This window comes from Elephas maximus, chromosome 4 (genome assembly GCF_024166365.1).
Source record: "Elephas maximus indicus isolate mEleMax1 chromosome 4, mEleMax1 primary haplotype, whole genome shotgun sequence".
Taxonomy (NCBI): domain Eukaryota; kingdom Metazoa; phylum Chordata; class Mammalia; order Proboscidea; family Elephantidae; genus Elephas; species Elephas maximus.
This window is the reverse complement of record NC_064822.1, coordinates 26,725,121-26,743,987: the sequence shown is the minus strand read 5'-3', so window position 1 is coordinate 26,743,987 and position 18,867 is coordinate 26,725,121.

Sequence of the window (18,867 nt, the reverse complement as noted above, 5' to 3'; positions counted from 1 at the left end):
GATGCATTTCATTGGGTAAATCGGCTGCAAAGGACCTCTTCAGAGTGTTGAAGAGCAAAGAGGTCACCCTGAAGACTAAGGTGCGCCTGACCCAAGCCACGGTACTTTCAATTGCATCATATGCATATGCTTGTGAAAGCTGGACAACGAACAAGCAAGACGGAAGAAGAATTGACGCCTTTGAATTGTGGTGTTGGCGAAGAATATTGAACATACCATGGACTGCCAAAAGAATGAACAAATCTGTTTTGGAAAGTGCGACCAGAATGCTCCTTAGAAGCAAGGATGGCGAGACTATGTCTTACATACTTTGGACAAGATGTCAGGAGGGATCAGTCCGTGGAGAAGGACATCATGCTTGGCAAAGTACAGAGTCAGCAGAAAAGAGGAAGACCCTCAATGAGGTGGATTGACATAGTGGCTGCAACAATGAGCTCAAGCTTAACGACGATCGTAAGGATGGCGCAGAGCCAGGCAGTGTTTCGTTCTGTTGTGCATAGGGTCACTATGAGTCAGAAATGACTCGATGGCACCTAACAACAACAAAGCTCTTCTTTGAAAAGATCAACAAAATCAATAAACCATTGGCCAACTAACAAAACAAAAACAGGAGAGGAAGCAAATGCCCTGAACAAGAAAGGAAATGGGCGATATCACAACCAACCCAACTGAAATTAAAAGAATCATATCAGATTAGTATGCAAAATTGTACTCTAACAAATTTCAAAACCTAGAGGAAATGGACAAATTTCTAGAAACACACTACCTATCTAAACTAACACAAACAGAAGTAGAACAACTAAATGAACCCAAAAGAAGAAATTGAAAAAGTAATTAAAAAATTCCCAAAGGAAAAAAAAAAAAAAAAAGGACTGACCCTGACGACTTAGCTGGAGAACTCCAATGAACTTTCAGACAAGAGTTACCACCACTGCTACTAAAGGTATTTCAGAGCATAGAAAAGGATGGAATACTCCCAAACTCATTCTATGATGCCAGCAGAATCCTGATACCAAAACTAGGCACAGACACCACAAAAAAAGAAAATTACAGACCTATATCCCTCATGAACTTAGATGCAAAAATCCTCAACAAAATCCTAGCCAATAGAATTCAACAACATTTCAAAAAAATAATTCACCGTGGCCAAGTGGGATTCATACCAGGTATGCAGGGATGGTTCAACATTACAGAAACAATCAATGTAATCCATCACATAAATAAAACAAAAGACAAGAACCACATGATCTTATCAATAGACATGGAAAAGGCATTTGACAAAGTCCAACATCTATTCATGATTTAAAAAAGAAAAATACTCTTAGCAAAATAGAAATAGAAGAGAAATTCCTCAACATAATAAATGGTATTTACACAAAGCCAACAGCCAACATCATCCTAGATGGAGAGAGTCTGAAAGCATTCCCCTTGAGATCGGGAACCAGACAAGGATGTCCTTTATCACCACTCTTATTCAACATTGTGCTATCCAGAGCAATTAGGCTAGATAAAGAAATAAGGGACATCCAGGTTGGTAAGGAGGAAGTAAAAGTGTCTCTATTTGCAGATGACATGATCTAATACACAGAAAACCCTAAAGAATCCATAAGAAAACTGCTGAAACTAGTAGATCAGTTGGATTCCTATATACCAACAAAGACAACTTCAAAGAGGAAATCACTAAATCAATACCATTTACAATAGCCCCCAAGAAGATAAAATACTTAGGAATAAATCTAACCGGAAACCTAAAAGACCTCTACAAAGAAAACTACAAGACTCTACTGCAAGGAGCCAAAAGAGACTTACATAAATGGAAAAACATACCTTGCTCATGGATAGGAAGATTCCACATTGTGAAAAAGTCTATTCTACTCAAAGCAATCTATAGATACAATGTAATCCTGACCCAAATTCCAATGACATTTTTTAATGAGATGAAGAAACAAATCACCAACTTCATATGGAAGGGAAAGAGGCCCCGGATAAGTAAAGCATTACTAAAAAAGAACCAAGTGGGATGTCTCACACTACCTGATTTCAGAATCCATGTTACTGCCACAGTAATCAAACAGCCTGGTACTTGTAGAACAACAGAGACATAGACCAATGGGACAGAATTGAGAATCCAGACATAAATCCATTCACATATGAGCAGCTGATATTTGACAAAGCCCCTAAGTCTGTTAAATGAGGAAAAGACAGTCTCTTTAACAAACAGTGCTGGCATAACTGGATATCCATCTGTAAAAAAATGAAACAAGACCCATACCTCACATGAGGCACTAAAACAAACTCAAAATGGATCAAAGACCTAAAAATAAAATTTGAAATGATAAAGATCATGAAAGAAAAAAATAGGGATAACAGTAGTAGCCCTAATACATGGTATAAATAGTATACAAAACATTACTAACAATGCACAAACACCAGAAGAGAAACTAGATAATTGGGAGCTCCTAAAAATCAAACACCTATGCTCATCCAAAGGCTTCACCAAAAGAGTAAAAAGATTACCTACAGACTGGGAAAAAGTTTTTGCCTAAGACAAATCCGATCAGCATCTGATCTCTAAAATTTACAAAAAAAAAAAAAAAAAATTTTTTTTTTTTTTTACAAGATACTGTCAAAACTCAGCAACAAAAAGACAAATAACCCAATTAAAAAATGGGAAAAGGATATGAACAGACATTTCACTAAAGAAGACATTCAGGTAGCTAACAGATACATTAGGAAATGCTCAGGATCATTAGCCATTAGAGAAATGCAAATCAAAACTACAACGAGATACCATCTCACTCCAATGAGGCTGGCATTAATCCAAAAGACACAAAATAATAAATGTTGGAGAGGTTGTGGAGAGACTGGAACACTTATACACTGCTGGTAGGAATGTACAATGGTACAGCCACTTTGGAAATCGATTTGGCACTTCCTTAAAAACCTGGAAATAGACTATCATACAATTCAGCAATCCCACTCCTTGGAATATATCCTAGAGAAATAAGAGCCTTCACAGGATTAATGCCCACCCGTTTTCATTTCAGCACTGTTTACAATAGCACAATAGCAAAAAGATGGAAACAACCAAGGTGCCCACCAATGAATCAATGGACAAATTATGGTATATTCACACAGTGGAATACTATGCAATGATAAAGAACAATGATGAATCCATGAAACATCTCATAATATGGAGGAATCTGGAAGGCATTATGTTGAGTATAATTAGTCGCGAAAAGACAAATATTGTATGAGACCACCATTATAGGAACTCAAGAAAAAGTTTAAACATGGAAGAAAACATTCTTTGATGGTTACGAGAAGGGGGAGGGAGGGAGGAAGGGAGAGGGGCATCCACTAATTAGATAGTAGACAAGAACTATTTTAGGTGAAGGGAAAGACAACACACAATACAGGGGAGGTCAGCAGAGCTGGAGTAATCCAAAAGCAAAGATGTTTCCTGAGTACAATGAAATGCTTCAAAGGCCAGAGTAGCAGGGATGGGGGTCTGGGGACCATGGTTTCAGGGGACATGTAAGTCAATTGGCATAGCAAAATGTATTAAGAAAATGTTCTGCATGCCACTTTGGTTAGTGGTGTCTGGGGTCTTAAATGCTAGAAAGTCGCCATCTAAGATGCCTCAATTGGTCTCAGCCCACTTGGAGCAAAGGAGAATGAAGAACACCGAAGACACAAGGTAAATATGAGCCCAGGAGACAGAAAGGGCCACATAAACCAGAGACTACATCAGCCTGAGATTGGAAGAACTAGATGGTGCCCAGCTACCACCAATGACTGCCCTGACAGAGCATCTCTAATGGAGCAGAACAGTGGGATGCAGATCTCAAATTCTCGTAAAAAGACCAGACTTAATGGTGTGAATGAGACTGGAGGGACCCCAGAGTCATGGCCCCCAGACTGTCTGTTAGCCCAAGACTGGAACTATTCCTGAAGCCAACTCTTCAGATAGGGATTGGACTGGAGTATAAGACAGATAATGATACTGATGAGGGGTGAGATTCTTGGCTCAAGTAGACACGTGAGACTATGTGGGCAGCTCCTGTCTGGAGGCGAAACGAGAAGGCAGAGGAGAAGGAGAGCTGGTTGGATGGACACAGGGAATACAGGGTCAAGACGGGGAGTGTGCTGTCACACTAGGGGGAGAGCAGCTAGCGTCACATAGCAAGGTGTGTGTAAGTTTTTGTATGAGAGACTGACTTGATTTATAAACTTTCACTTAAAGCACACACAAAAAAAGGTTCATACTTTGTATTATTTCTGTCCTTTTAAATTTATTTAGGCTTGTTTTGTGGCCTAACATATGGTCTACCCTGGAAAATGTTCTATGTGCACTTGCGAAGAATGTGCATTCTGCTGTTTTTCTGGGGGAAGCGGTGTCCTATACATTTCTGTCAGGTCTAGGTGATTCATGGTGTTCTTTAAGTCTTCTATTTTCCTTGTTCTTTTGTTTGGTTGTTCTAGCCTCATTGAAAATGGAGCGTGGAAGTCTCCAATTATTATTGTCAAATTGTGTATTTTTTCCTTCAATTCTGTCAGTGTTTGCTTCATATATTTTGGGGCTCTGTTGATAGGTGCATTTATGTTTATAATTGTTATATCTTCTTGATGGATTGATCCTTTTATCATTATATAATGCCTTTTTTATCCCTTGTAACCTTTCGTTATCGTAATGTCTATTTTGATAGGTATTAGTATCCCAGCCCGCCCCAGTGTTGTCAAGTCGATATAGCCACTCCAAATTCTTTTGGTTACTATTTGCATGGAATATTGTTTTCCATCCTTTCATTTTCAACTCATTTGTGTCTTTGGTTTTAACGTGAGTCTCTTGTAGACAGCATATAGTTGGATCACATTTTTAAAAATTCATTCTTGTGGTGTGATTGGTTGATTACTAATTGATTACTCTTGTGTGGCCTTTCTAGCCATGGTCTTGTAACTCCCACCCAAGTGATTGGGCGGGACTGTGTGATAGGGCAATCCAAGGGGATTGGTCAGTTTTTTCTTATAAGGGAGACAATTTCAGAGCAGAGAAGAGGAGCTCACCACGACCAAGGAAGAAGAGACCAGCAGGAGAGATCCCGCAGCAGGAGATGGTGTGGTGGGCTTCCCGGCACATGTAGAGAGAAAGCTGAGTGCCTCTGGGTACAGACTGAGGGCCAGGGAGAGGCGTGCTCACAAGCACAGCTGGGAATAGGCTATCCTGATATAAGAACTGTATCCTGAGTGTTACTGAGCGTGAATTGTAACTGTTACTTCCCTAATAAACCCCATAATTGTAAGTATGGTCTGCGCATTCTTTTGGCCATTGCAATTTTATTATTAAACTCAGTAGAGAGTGCTGTGTGAGGGATGGTTGGTGTCAGAATTAGTAAAGTTAAGGAGAAAGAAGGCATGACTGACCTCCACCTCATGGGGATCAGCCTTGGGTTGTTATCTTGATTCTTCTTTCACCCTATGGAGTTAGGTCAGGCACCTCTCCCATGCTGTTTTTACAATTGTCCAATTTCTACCTTTTATTTGGAGAGTTTAATCCATGGACACTTAATGTAACTACTGATAAAGATTTACTGTGCCATTTGCTATTTACATTTTATGTGTTTTCTATGTTTTTTTGCTGCTTGATTCCTCCATTACTGTCTTCTTTTGTGATAAATATATATTTTCTAGTGTTACTATGCTGGTTGCCTTCTTGTTACATATTTTTAGTTATTTTCTTAGTAGTCATCCTGGGGATTATAATTAATATTTTAATATATAACCATCTAGTTTGGATACCACCTTAGTCTCAATATTATACAAAAACATTGCTCTATATAGCTCTGCATGCTCATCTTATGTTGTTATCATTACAAATTACATCTTTATACACTGTGTGCTCATTGACATAGATTCATAATTATTGTTTTATGTAGCTGTCTTTTAAATCATATAGAAAAAAAAAACAGGAGTTACCAACTGTCTTAGTTATCTAGTGTTGCTATAACAGAAATACCACAATTGGATGGCTTTAACAAAGAGAAATTTATTCTCTCACAGTCTAGGAGGTTAGAAGTCCTAATTCAGGGTGCCAGCTCCAGGGAAAGGCTTTCTCTCTCCATCAACTCTGGTGAAAGGTCCTTGTCATCAATCTTTCCCTGATCTAGGAGTTTCTCAAAGCAGGGACCCCAAGTCCAAAGGATGCTCTCACTCCTGGCTCTCGTTTCTTGGTGGTATGAGGTCTCCCTGTTTTTCTGCTTGCTTCTCTCTTTTATATCTCAAAACAGCCTGACTTAAGACACAACCTAATCTTATAGATTGAGTCCTGCCACATTAATGTAACTGCCTCTAATCCTGCCTCATTGACATCATAGAGGTAGGGTTTACAACATATAGGAAAATCACATCAGATGACAAAATGGTGGACAATCACACAACACTGGGAATCATGACCTAGCCAAGTTGACGCACATTTTTGGTGGACACAATTCAATCTATAACACCAAGCAAAAATAAATTAGTGATGACTTTTATATTTATCTTCTTAGTCACCTTCACTGGTGTGTTTTTTTAATTCTTTATGTGGATTCAAGTTACTGTCTAGTGACCTTTCATTTCAGTCTGAAGGACTCCCTTTAGCTTTTTTTGTAGGGCAGGTATATTAGCAACAAACTTTCTTAGTTTTTCTTTATTTGGAAATGTCATAATTTCCCCTTCATTTTTTGAAGGGTAGTTTTGCTGGAAACAGAAGTCTTGGTTGACATTTTTTTTCAGCACCTTAAATATGTCATTCCAAAGACTTCTGGCCTCCATGGTTTCTGATAAGAAATCAGCTGTTAATCTTATTGAGGTTCACTTGTAAGTGACAAGTCAATTCTTTCTTGCTGTTTTTGGGAGTCTTTGTTTTCAACAGCTTAATTATAATGTGTCTTGGATATCCTTGGGTTTATCCTACTTTGGGTTTATCACTGAGCTTCTTGTATGTGTAAATTCTTGTCTTTCATCATATTTGGTAAGGTTTCAACCATTATTTCTTCACATATTCTTTCTGCCCCTTTCTCTGTCTCTCCTCTCCTTCTAGGACTCCCACTATGCATATGTTAATATGCTTGATGGTGGCCCATAGTTCTTCAGGCTGTTTTCATTTTTCTTCATTCTTTTTTCCTTTCTGCTCCTCAGATTGAATAATCTTAATTGACCTATCTTCAAGTTTGCTGCTTCTTTCTTCCGTCTGCTCAAATATGCTGTTGAGCCCCTCTAATGAAGTTTTCATTTCAGTTATTGTACTTCTCAATTCCAGAACTTCTTTTTAGTTCCTCTTTATAATTTCCACCTATTAACTGATATTCTCATTTTGTTCATACATCATTTTCCTAATTTCCATTAGTTCTTTGTTCATAGGCTTTTCTGAGCATATTTAAAACATTTAATATAAAGTCTTGGTTTAATAAATTCAATGTCTTGGCTTCTTCAGGGACAGCTTTTATTAATTTCTTTTTTTTTTCCTGTGTATGGGCTGTACTTTCTTCTTATTATTATTTTTTGACTGCCTTGTAATTCTTTGTTGAAAACTGGACATTTTGAATATTACAATGTTGCAGTTCTGGATATCAGATTCTCCTCCCTCCCCAGGGTTTGTTGTGGCTGCCATTATTTTGTTTGTGACTTTTTAAAAACTTATTTAGTAAAGTCTATTCTTTTTTGTCACGTGTGACCACTGAAGTCTCTGGTTTGCTTAGTGGTCAGTTAGTGATTTGACAAGAATTTCATTAAATGTCTGGAATCAAAAACAGAAGAAAACAAATCTAAATATCTATGGTCAAGTGATTTTCAACAACAGTGCTAAGTCCATTCAATAGAAAAAGAATAGTCTCTTCAATAAATGATGTTGGGAAAATTTCCATATGCAGAAGAATGGAATGGGATCCATTCCTAAGACCATACACACAAACCAATTTGAAATGTATTAAAGGCCTAAATGTAAAAACTAAAACCATAAAATTCTCAGAAGGAAATATAGCAGTGTGGCTACAGGACCTAGTATTTAACAATGGATTATCAGACATGATAACAAAAGCATGAGCAGCAAAAGACAAAACAGATAACTGGGACCTCATAAAAATTAAATACTTTTGTTCATCAAAAAGACTTTATAAAAAAAGTAAAGTCAGAAATGGCCACATGAACCAGCGACTACATCATCCTGAGACCAGAAGAGCTTGATGGTGCCCGGCTACAACCCATGACTGCCCTGACAGGGAACACAACAGAGAACCCCCGAAGGAGCAGGAGAGCAGTGGGATGCAGACCCCAAATTCTCATAAGACCAGACTTAATGGTCTGACTGGGACTGGAAGGACCCTGGTGGTCATGGCCCCCAGACCTTCTGTTGCCCCAGGACAGGAACCATTCCTGAAGCCAACTCTTCAGACAGGGATTGGACTGGACAATGGGTTGGAGAGGGATGCTGGTGAGGAGTGAGCTTCTTGGATCGGGTGGACACTTGAGACTGTGTTGGCATCTTCTGCCTGGAGGGGAGATGAGAGGGTGGAGGGGGTTAGAAGCTGGCGAAAAGGACACAGACAGAGAGGGTGAAGGGAGGGAGCAGCCTGTCTCATTAGGGGGAGAGTAATTGGGACTGTGTAGCAAGGTGTATATGGGTTTTTGTGTGAGAGACTGACTTGATTTGTAAACTTTCACTTAAAGCACAATAAAAATTATTTAAAAAAAAAATAAAGAGACAACCTACAGATCAGGAGAAAATTTTCAGGAACCATTTATCTTAAAAGGGGTCTAACGTCCAAAATATAGTTTAAAAAAAAACCTCTTACAACTCAACAAAAAGACAAACAATCCAATCAGAAAGTGGGCAAAGAACTTGAATAGGCAGTTCACTAGAGGATATTCAAATGGCCAACAAGCACATAAAAAGATGCTCCATGTCATTAGCCATTACCTACTGCTGTTGAGTCGATTTCAACTCATAGCAACATATAAATCAAAACCACAATAATAAGATACAACCTCATCTCCAATAGAATGGAAGTGATTTTAAAAAAAGAAAAGAAAAATAAGAGGTGTTGGGGATATTTTGGAGATGTGTAGAAACCGGAACTCTTGTCCATTGTTGGCGGAAATGCAAAATGGTACAGCCACTACAGAAAACAGTTTGGTGGTTCCTCAAAAGGTTGAACATGAACTACCATATGATCCAGCAATCCCAAGCCTACTCACAAAAAAATTTCACACAAAAGAAGTTAAAGCGGAAATGCAAACAGAAACCTGTACACTAATATTTTTTACAGCAGTTTTCACAATAGCCAAAAGGTGGAAACAGCCTAAATGTCCATCAACATATGAATGGATAAACAAAATGTGGTACATGCATACGATGGAATATTACTTCAGCCATAAGGAGAAATGAAGACCCAATACATGCCACAATGTGGATGAACCTTGAAAATACTATGTTGAGTGAAATAAGTCAGTCACAAAGTGACAAATACAGTATAACCTCGTTTATATGAAATGAGTAAATATATAGAAACCAAAGCTTATTAATGGTTACGAGGGGTGGTGAGAAGGACAAATGTGGAATTTTTGCTTGGGAAGTACTGAGTTTATGTTAATGTGGCAGAATAATTAGGAAAAAAATAGGAATAAGTATTGTGCAACATGAAGAGTGTAATCAATGTCATTGAATTGTGCATGCAGAAACTGTTGATTTGGTAAATATTTTGTCGTGTATATTTGCACCACGATTAAAAAAAAAAATGTGTCGCATGAATAAATGCATGGCACTCAGTGTTTCCAAAAAAAAAAGAAGAAAAAAAGTTTCCCAGTCTTTGCCAGTGAGCTGTGTGTGCACATTGAGCATATCTTCAACACTAAGCAGGAAGTTTACCTTCACCTTCACTTCCTGCTTATGCAGAGCCTGAATGTCAGCCACAGGTGAGAGCTTAGGGCCCTCTTAGGTCTTTTCTGAGCGTGCACCCACCCTGGGCATGTACAGTGAAACCTATGAGAACCGGAACTTAATGCAACTGCCTGCTTTTTAAAGGTCCCAAAAGTTTCCGCCTTTGACAGGGTGCAGTCTTACCACATTTCTATCACTCTCTATTCATGGAAAATATTTGCGCTTTCCTTCTCTGACAGGTTTCTGCCTTTCACAGGTTCTAGCTTTTGCAGGTTTTACTGTACCTGGACTTTTAGATTCCCAGGAATATGTGGGAGCTTTCCAAAGCCCTTATTCCTCATAGTATCTGTCTCCTTAACCTTTCCTTCCAGGCTTGCTGGTATGTCTCATATATCTCAACTGTTATTCCTTGCTCTAGGCAGCAGAGGCTAGTACATGTGCCTTTAAATGTTTTTGACGAATGCTCCCATGGGGAGTCATCTCTTTGTCTTGGGAGAATTCTGATGAAGGTGAAATAAAGGCATGTCTTTTGCACTAGTGTTTCAGGGAGCCACCAGTCAAATAAAAACAAGCCACCACAATTCTTTGAGAACAAGCTCCACTCTGGTCCCTCTGGTACCAGGAACCTACACTAGGAATTGCATGTTGCCGTCTTGAAGACCTCTGCTGAGTTGGGGAGGGTGGCTATGGGGTCAGGGTAAGTTTAAATACCACAAAGCTATTCTATCAAGGATCAGCCGCCTTTTCCGTGTTTGCTGGTTGCTGTATACCTTTGACTAGTTTCCTGAATTCAGATAAAGTTGATTCGGACAGCTTTTGCCAATTTATTTGTTATGTGGAGGTACAGGTCTTTGGAGTCCCTTATTTGCAATTTTTTGTAGTAGAGTAGAAAAGGATGAGTATGTAAAAGGAATGAGAGAAGCTGTTGGAGGGGGAGGAAAATAGGAAATGTATTGTTCCACAGAAGCCTCGGGAGAAGAGTAATGCAGAGAGTAGATTATTCTGAGATCAAATATTCTGAGGTCAAGTATGAAAGGACTGAAATATGTTCATTGGACCTAGAGATACAGAAGTCATTGGCAACCTTAAGAGTATTTCTCAATTGGGTCATATTAGTATTTTGAGCAGGACAAGTCTTAAACGTGAGGAACTGTCCTGCATATTGCGGTATGTTTAGCATCCTTGGCCCCCACTCTCAAGTCACAACTGAAAATATATAAGTGGTAACCCAAAAGTACTACCAGACATTTCCCAATGCTCTCTGGAGAATCCACCCCGCCTCTTGAAGAACCACTGCCTTGAGAAGATCTATTTTTGGTGATCTTACGGGAACAGAATTCAGACCACGGGAGCTGAAGCATGAATTGTGGGTGAGGAATGAATCCAGAGGAGGGCCACAGACACATCTTAAAAGAAATTTAGCTCAGGTGAGACAGGCGATAAAGCAGTAATTTGAGGGCGAATATAGAGCCTTTTTTAAATTTTTTTAAAAGATAGGATTCAGATATGTTTAAAAGTCAGTGGAAATGATCCAGATAAGAGGGACAGTTTGAATACAGTAAGTCCCTGGGTTACAAACGCCCAACTTAAGGACAACTCATACTCTCCATTAAACGTTATGTAAATTTGCCTTCATTTTCTAACAACTGAACCAATCCCCACTGCAACAAATTCTTCATTGCAATCACCTTCACTTGCTGCATACGCAGCTTTTGAATCACTGAAAAGGCTTTGAGCCTTTTCTTGTACTAAAGGAAGTCTAGATAAGAACCGTACGCACCTGCTCCAACTTACCTACAAATTCTTAAAGACACGCTTAGGAATGGATCTTGCTCATAACCCAGGGACTGCCTGTATACAAAAGAAGGGATAATTGATAGTGTAAGGTTACTGAAGGGGTGGAGAGCACAGGTGATGCAACTGGCCTTGGATAAGAAGTTCAGCTCCTGTTTGGAAATAGTGATCCAGTTAGGACAGTCAAGTAGCATCCTAACTAGTCTCCCTGCTCCCCTCCTTGCCATACAGGTTATTCTCAACCCAGGTGCCAGTGTCACTTCTCTGCTCGTAACATTCCAATGACTTCCCAGCTTAGAATAAAAGTCAACATTCCTATAATGGCCTATAAGATCCTTCTCTATCTGCTCCCTCACCCCCTCCTTGAAACGATTTAACTTCGTTTCCTTACACTTTCTCCCTCCCTCACTGCTCCCACCATACTTGAACACATCAGGCACACTCCTGACTCAGAGCCTTTGCTTTTCCTGTTCCCTTTGCCAGGGACGCTCCTCTCCAGACATCAGTACTGCTTGTTCCTTTATCACCTTCAAGTCTTTGTTCAATGTCACCTGCTTAGTGATCATTCTATTTAAAATATTACTCCTTAATCTGGCACTTCTTGTCATTCTCTGTTCTTCTCCACAATACTACTTTCTAATTTACTGGTTGTAGTTGGTGGTCGTTGATGAATTGATTACAACTCACTGTGACCCTATATGTGCAGAGTAGAACTGCTCCATAAGATTTTCGAGGCTGTGACATTTTGGAAGCAGATCGCCAGACCTGTCTTGTAAGGTACCTCTGGGTGGGTTGAAACCACCAAGCTTTCAGCTAGTAGTTGAGTGCTTAACCATTTGCACCACCCAGGGGCTATAGTCTATATTTTCCCACTAGACTATAAGCTACAGGAGGACAGGGATTTTTCTGTACTCTTCACTGATGTATTCCCCATACACAGAGACAGTGCCTAGCACATAGTGGGTGATCAGTGAATGTTTGTTGGGTAAATAAGAGAAGGATAAGATGAGTATAGATAGGTTTGCATATTTGGAAGCAGAAAGAAATTTCCATTTGATAGTTTCAGTCTGGGAGGAAGGAGGTAAGGTCATCTGCTGAGAGTGATGGCGAGTTAGGGCTTTAGTCTGGTAGGAAGGACAAGAGATTATCTGCTGAGAGTGGAGAGGGAGATAGGTTTGAGAGTTGACGTCTGAAAAACCTTTTGGAGTGGGTGAGAGAATTGAAAAGAGAAATGTAGGATTCCCCGGCTGTACTGAGGGTCCATTTGACTTTGGTGACCATGAGTTTCTCATGGAATCAGTCTATTCTGTTGTTTAACAGTCTTTAACACTGTACAGCTGCTAAGAGGTACCAAGAAAGTGGATCGGTGGATTCATTCAGGCTGAAGTTTCACCAGACAGAGGCAAAGATTTAGGGTATGGTTCTCAATCTAGGCTGTGCCTTAGTATCTTTCAAAAAAAAGTCAGTTTAGTAAATCCAGAACTTTTCTCTATTGCTAACACATGAATCAATAAATGATGCTCAAAGGATCTGTTGATTACATTATGTACATTGTTATCTCTGCATAGGATATACCATATTCTCTAGAGATGTGACCAAAATATGGTGCTGTTCTGGAGATTTTTTCTATCTTGTTCTAAACAATTTTGTTGCAGTTTTCCTATTTTTTCCTCAACTGAATGAAATACACCACATGAAATCTAAGCACACAAAGGTTCTACTTTTAGTTGTGTATTTATAGTCAGTTAAAATGTAAACTCCGTAAGACCAGAGACCAAGTCAATTTTGCTTATCACTACGTTCCTAAGCATGTAATGCCTTTTTTGAATGAATGAATGATAATCACCATTAGTAGAGCATGTTATGTGCTAGGCACTAAATTATTTGCATAATCTCATTTATTTTTTAGAAACAACCCAATGCCCTATCCCAATTTTAGAAATGAGGGAGCATAGTCTTTGAGACTAATAATTTGCCCAAGGTCACACTATCAGTCAATGATTGTAGCCAGCTCTATGTTGTGTCATTTTAATTTCAAAACCCATGCTTTTAATCACTATATACTCACTTTGAGAGGAAAGAAAAGACAGAAGAAAAAAAGAAATAAAAAGTAAAGAGGTGGATAAAAATTTCAGGGAATACACTCATATTTTAAGATTCTTTAGAAATTCCAGCAAAGTCTTAAGTCCCTTTCATAGCTAAAGACATCAGGGCTTTATTTTTTATTCTTCTTCCACAAATAGGATCACATTAAACTCTTGGTCACCTATGCCCTTTGGGGTAATAGTTCCCCTCCTCTCTTGGTTGATATACATTAATGTATCAGTTGAAATATAGGTCTTTTGCTCATTTGTAAACTTGAGATGCCATTAGAAAGCAACGCAAACCATCTGCTTAAAATTTGCTTTATACGCTTATAAGATTTTGAAATATTATCTGTTACAACACAATATTTTATCTGCATTAGGGGTATTCCAACTTTTTCTTACCTTATCTGTGACAGCAGGACTGGAAAACAGAAATAAAATCATGTCTTTTCCTCTTGAGAATTCCAATATTTTGCTGTTTTCTTTGCATATGTTTTGTAGGCAACTAGCCTTTTATTAAAAAAAAATTTACCTAATATCTCACATGGATCTTTCATTCTAGTGGAAGGGAGACAACCAATAAACAAAATATGTAACATGTTACATGGTGAGTGCCATAAGCAAAATAGAGTAGGGCAAGGAAGCGAGATGGCGGTGGGGGTACTATTTATATAGAATTCTCAGGAAAGACCTCTCTAATAAGGTGAGATTTGAGCAGAGACCTGAATTAGTGACAGTGTGAGCTGAGTAGGTACTAAGGGGAATGGCATTCCAGGCAGAGAAACAGTGCTGCAAAGGTCCTGAGGCAGATGCATGCTTGGTATGCTAGAGAAACAGGGAGGACAAAGTGTGAGAAAAATGATCACATTGGTGATGAAGCCAGAGGAAACGTGGGTGGGGGCGGTTTCCACAGGGCTTTGTAGACCATAGTAAGGACTTTGTCTTTTGAGTGAGATTGGAAGCCATTGGTGGGATTTAAGGCAGAAATGATATTATCTGGCTTTTGAAGGGTTCACTGAGTGCTGGCTGAGATCAGATGAAGCACGGTAGAAGTGGGAGATCAGATAGGAGGATACTGCTATGGTCATATGCACGCAACAGCCACACAAATAAGGAAGACTAGAGATTAACGCTTTTCAATTATGGTGTTGGCGAGGAATATTGAATACTCCATGGACTGCCAAAAGAAAGAACAAATCTGTCTTGGAAGCAGTAAAGCCAGAATGCTCCTTAGAAGTGAGAATGTTGAGACCTTGTCTCATGTACTTTGGACATGTTATCAGGAGGGACCAGTTCCTGGAGGACATCACGCTTGATAACGCAGAGGGTCAGTGAAAAAGAGGATGACCCTCAACGAGATAGAATGACACAGTGGCTGTGAGAATGGGTTCAAACATAGCAACGATTGTGAGGATGGCGCAGGACTAGGTGGTGTTTCGTTGTTTTACATAGGGTTTCTGTGAGTCAGACCTGACTCGACAGCACCTAATAACACAACCATCTTTACGGGAACAGATCACCAGGTCTTTCTTCTGTGGTCGCTGAATAGTTTCAAACTGCCAAACGGTTAGTAGCTGAGCACCTAATGATTTGTGCCACCAGGACTCCTGTTAGGTATTAAAGCAGTACTGTAGAGTAGGCAGTTAGTTGTGGGACTAGTGTTTAGGAGAAAGGGCTGGACTAGAGGGTCAAATGTCGGTTTCATCCAAGCATAGATCTTAATGGCCTAGGGAATGAGTACACAAATGAGCGTACAAGGTGTGAGAACTGAACCCTGGGATATTCCAACATTTTGGGGTCAGAAAAGGAGACTATGGAACAGTTATTTAAGAAGGAAGAGAGACGAGAGAGAAAATTGTATCTTGATTGGCAAGATAATGAGTTTCTGGAAGAAAGAGGTAATTCATCAGCTGTGTCAAATGCTGCTGACAGGTCAAGCGGGATGATAGAGATTAAAACTGGGTTTGAAAACATGGAGGCTGTTTTAGTCATCTAGCGCGCTATAATAGAAATACCAGAAGTGAATGGCTTTAGCAACCAGAAATTTATTTTCTCAGAGTTTAGGAGGCTAGAAGTCCGAATTCAGAGTGCTGACTCTAGGGGAAGGCTTTCTGTCAGCTCTGGAGGAAGGTCCTTGTCTCTTCAGCTTCTGCTTCCCGGTTCCTTGGAGATCTCCAAGTGTCCTGGCATCTGTCTTACCCCATCTCTCCTCTGCCTGCTTGTTAAGTCTCTTTTACATTTCAAAGACATTGAATGAAGACACAACACTAATCCTGCCCCATTAACATAACAAAGACAGCCACAGGGATTATAACCACAGGCACAGAGGTTACAACACATATTTTTTGGGGGGGACAGGATTTAATCCATAACAGAGGCTACTGACGATCTTGAGCATTTTCAGTGGAGCGTGGGGAGAAATTTTTACTGGTGCGAGTTCAAGAGCAGTAGAAGCAGTTGACAAAGTTTTTCTGTAAAGGCGAGCAGAGCAGAGAAATAGGCTAGTATTTGGAGGGACATACGAGTCAAAAGTGATTTTTTGTTGTTTTAAAGTGGAAGCTATTATAGCATGTGTATAAGTTGATGGAAGTGATCCAGTTGACAGGGAAAAAAATTAAAAGGAGAGCAAATGATTAAAACAGTAAACATAACTCAATGCAAAAGAGGCAAGTCTGGTCTTAGCTAAGAACTCTGACAGTACATCCACGGTCACGGAAGGGAGGCTGTAGTAGTGCGTTAGGATTCACATATAGGAAAGCTGGTATATATAACAGCGAGAGCAGGAGGGAGCTATTATTGCTTTCTGATTTCTACTTTCTTAGAGAAGTAAAAAGCAAGATAATTACCTATGAGCAAGGAGTAGGGTGGTTTTAGAAGACATGAAACAGTTGTTTAAGGGGCAGGGTGAAAAGATTATGGAAATACAGCCCGATGAGGTCAGCATGGCTCTGTGTTTTTCTCCAGCCAAGTTCAACTGTTCTGCTGAAGGTATGTAGTGAAGACTTTTAACAACAGTTGTGGTTTAGCCAGGTTAAGATGGGGGGGGGGGGGGGCGGGGAGGAAAGTTGAGGGTATCTGTGGGAGGATTTATAATGATGAATTAAAAAACAAAAACATAAGAACAGTTGCTGACTGGCTTTTTCCAATTCATGGGGACCCCAAATGTATCAGATTAGAACGGTGCACCACTGGGTTTTCAATGGCTAATCTTTCAGAAGATCACCAGGCCTTTTTTCAGAGGTGTCTCTGGGTGGACTGGAATCTCCAATCTTTCGGTTAACAGCCAAGCACATAAGCTGTTTGCACCACCAGGAGACTGCATAATGATGAACAATGGAATCTAAAATGGGCAATGAGGAGGCGAAGCCAAGAGAGCAGAATAGACAGATGCTTCCGGTGAGCCCTCTTTACAACAAAGACCTGAAAAAACAAGTGAAACGAGTATATTTATGACAAGCTGGAAGCCCTGAGCTTCAAAGGCAAGCTTAGAAAACGAACTGAGGAGCAGAGGGAGGAAGAGACTATTCAGAAGCAGAGAGGAGTTACCAGACCTGAATCACGGGGAACCCTCAGGCACCATTCCTGGAGTGGCACTGGAGGGCTGGTACTAGCATTTGGCCTCAGTTTCCTCAGGAAGAAGCAGCCAGCCACACAGCCTACTCACACCTCCAGAACCTGAGAAGAATGGCGCTCTCGGCAAAAGCTAAGTACTTGCGTATATTTTACATCACCCCCCCACCCCCAAGCCGGCTCCAGCGGCTGAATTCCTTGGGCCTGAGATAGGCACTGTTGAGCACCTAGAGCTATCCTCCCAGCCTTGGGGAAGGGAAAAAATTTGCAATTGGGGGAAAAGATAATTTGCTAGCTCCACTAACCGGGGGAGCTCAGGACAGAAGCGGCTCCTGTCCAGGCATAAGCAGTCTGTGGACTTTGAGCACCTTTCCCTTCTGGATGGACCTGTGGGGGCCTATTTCAGGAGAATAGGCCCTTGTTGGCAGACTTCAACCGCTTTAGCTGTGCAGTGGAGAGGTGGGTGTTTGATGTTTGACATTGCTTTGCCTATTAAACAAGGTCCTCACCTACCACATCAGAGACCTAAGGACTGGTAGCTCCACTCAGGTCATCCAACCACCCATGATGGGGTCCAAAGATAATTGGTACCTCCCAGTCCTTACAACCAAAAACTTTGGGTGCCCACGGTCCATCTGCAGAACCCACTCACCTGCACGTTCTAGGAACAGGGACGTGCTTTCCTCAGAGACACTCGGGGGTCGGTTCTCAGCCCCCTGCCTTGTTCAGAGCGTGACCGCCTGATGCAATCAGATACCAGTATATACACCAAACACCCCTGCCCCTCTAAGACTGTAGGACAGAGCCTGTACCACACACTTGATGACCAGCTACCTGGAAACCTGAGCTGAATTCATACAAGAAAACTGAATGGACTCCTAGACTGATTTACCAGATAACAGCTCTAGCTATCTGGTGACAGGACATCAGATCTCCAAAGGTGAAAATAATCAAGCTAGCTCACTCAAGCAACCCATTGGGCTATACCAAAACAAAACAAAGCAAGAAGCCATGACACAGTAAGCAGGCATAAACTAATACAAAAACTTATAGATGGCTCGGAGACAACAGTCAATATCAAGTCACATAAAGAAACAGACCATGATCACCTTAACAGGCTCTCAAAACAAAGAACCCAGGGATCTTCTAGATGAAAGTGCATTCCTGGAATTACCAGAACCAGAATACAAAATTTTAATACACGGAACCCTTCAAGACATCAGGAAGGAAATGAGGCAATATGCAGAACAAGCCAAGGAACACACAAAGCAGTAGAAGAAATTAGAAAGGTTATTCAGGAACGTAATGAAAAGTTTAATAAGCTGGAAAAATCCATAGACAGACAGCAATCAGAAATTCAGAAGATTAACAATAAAATTACAGAAGCAGGCAACTCAATAGAAAGTCAGAGGAGCAGAATTGAGCAAGTAGAAGCCAGAATTTCTGAACTCGAAGATGTATCACTTGGCACTAATATATTTGAAGAAAAATCAGAAAAAA